This window comes from Erpetoichthys calabaricus, chromosome 8 (assembly GCF_900747795.2).
Source record: "Erpetoichthys calabaricus chromosome 8, fErpCal1.3, whole genome shotgun sequence".
Classification (NCBI taxonomy): domain Eukaryota; kingdom Metazoa; phylum Chordata; class Cladistia; order Polypteriformes; family Polypteridae; genus Erpetoichthys; species Erpetoichthys calabaricus.
Window position 1 is genome coordinate 155,759,485 of NC_041401.2, and position 2,028 is coordinate 155,761,512.

General features: G+C 34.4%; 1 long non-coding RNA gene across 1 annotated transcript; it reads right to left on the minus strand.

The window, feature by feature from the left end:
- Window positions 1-807: 807 nt before the first annotated feature.
- LOC127528901 (uncharacterized) lies at window positions 808-1,338 on the minus strand. The gene is made up of 2 exons (XR_007935516.1): window positions 975-1,338; window positions 808-917 (listed from the first exon to the last, which is right to left on the minus strand). It is a non-coding gene; the product is annotated as an uncharacterized LOC127528901 (long non-coding RNA).
- Window positions 1,339-2,028: the final 690 nt, after the last annotated feature.

The following is a 2,028-nucleotide window of genomic DNA, read 5'->3' on the forward strand; positions in this document are numbered from 1 at the left end:
TGTATTAACACTATCATGGCATCTGCAGAAAGCTCTTTTTCAAGACTTTTGAACAAAAACCCTTGTTTTTGTTTTTCCGGATACACACTTTTAAGATTTTTTTTTCTTTGAATTGTTGCTATTTCATTAGTTTCACTTTTATTTCAGACCTTCAGTAAAAACAATAGAGGTAAAATTCCATTATAATGAATATGTTTACAACAAAATTTTCATTACAACGAAGTATTTTTATGGTCCCGAAAGTTTCCCCATATAATGCGAGTCTATAGAAATCTCGTTACTACGAAGTACATTCAGCAGATACTTTCATTATAACGAAGTGTGCAAAAGACCTTGAAATGCCTGAATGAATCATCTGCAGAGCAGCTAGTTCTGTGGCTGCAGCTCAGTTGTGCACAAAGATCCCCAAACAGAAACATTGTAATTTTTTTTTCTTTCTTCGAACTTTCCTCGTACTGTTTTTTTTTTTTTTTGCCCTTTTTGTTTCCTGCGGTTTTCAGTGATACCTTTTGCTTATTGCTCGTCAACGTTTAAAAAACATCCATTGGAATTTAACTCATTGTCACCTTCCTATAGAAACGGCAGACACGAGAAAACAATAACAGTTCATATTAAAAATAAAACATTTTTGCAGCTCTCGATTGCAGCAAAAAAAAAAAAAAGATGTTGCCAGTGAATTCGGAATTTCGCCATCGACGCTGTCAACTTTCTTGAAAGACCGAGCAAAAAAAGAAAAAAATCTCGGGTTGCAAACGTATGTGAACTGCTGCATTTGAAGATCTCTTTTCGTTATTTCTCCAAGTAATAATTTCTCTTTCTTTGCACTAATGCGATGTTTACTTTCTTTGTTTTGACACTGTCATTTTTTTCTGCTGTCATATTCTGCATCTTGCTCTGTATGTGTTTCACACCTAGCGCTTTGAGTACTGAGAAAAGCGCTATATAAATGTAATGAATTATTATTATTTACCTACTTTTTTTTTTGTCTTTTGAATTCCAGTTTTCATTATCTCTAACCTGCTCTGCATGTGTTTGGCCCCCTTCTTTTTTAACCTCTTTATGACGTTTTACTTTGTTTTCTACTCTGTCTTTTATTTCTGACCTCGCTTTGTCCTGCTTTTTTTTCAATGACACTTGGTCCATGGTGATTATTTTCCCTTTTTCGAGTAATAATTTCCATTTGTTTGCACTATTGCGATCTTTACTTTCTTTTTTTTATACTTTCTAATTTTCCTACTTTCATATTCTTTAACTTTCTGTACATGTGTATCGTGCCAACAATTTTTTTTTTTGAGCCTTTCGAATTCCATTGCTTTCATAATCTCTAACCTGCTCTGCATGTGTCTTTATGAAGTTCTACTTTGTCTTTTACTCTCTGTCTTTTAATTCTGAGCTTTTTTTTCAATTCCACGTGTTCCGGGCTGATAATTACTTTCCTTATTTTCTGAATTTGCACCTAGATTATTGTTTTTCTTTTTTTTTCTCTCCAACGCTTTTGAGTCTCTTTTCTCCACACTGCTTTCTTCTTCGCTTAGTCATCTACGTTTCATTTATAACGTATTGTCCTTATATGCTTTATATGCGCTGAGAGCCCAGGATCTGTGTGTGCTCAAAGCCTCCTTTACACAACTGAGTGTTTTGCTGCCTCTGGGCTTATTTGATATTGGTTGTAAGTAGGGTGTGTCTTGCAAGAATCTCATGTTCTACGTCATCGCGAGACGGTCCTTGGTCAATCTCTTGGAACAAAGTCTCATGTTTAAGGTCCCCACGAGACGCTCCGTGGCCAATCTCTTTCATCTCGCGGTTTCTTTTAAGTGTCTTCCGTGATCTTCATGTGAAGATCATGTCTCGAGGCCCTAGTATTTCTCTCCAGGATTTTTTTTTAATAATAGAGAGATATGTATTTTATTAACTTATGTTACCAGTATGTAGTTTATAAGTATGTAAAGCAATATGCTTATTGTCATGTAATTCACATTTATATTAAAATTTTGTTTTGTTTTCCTAAATATTAAGAAAATGTTTGTG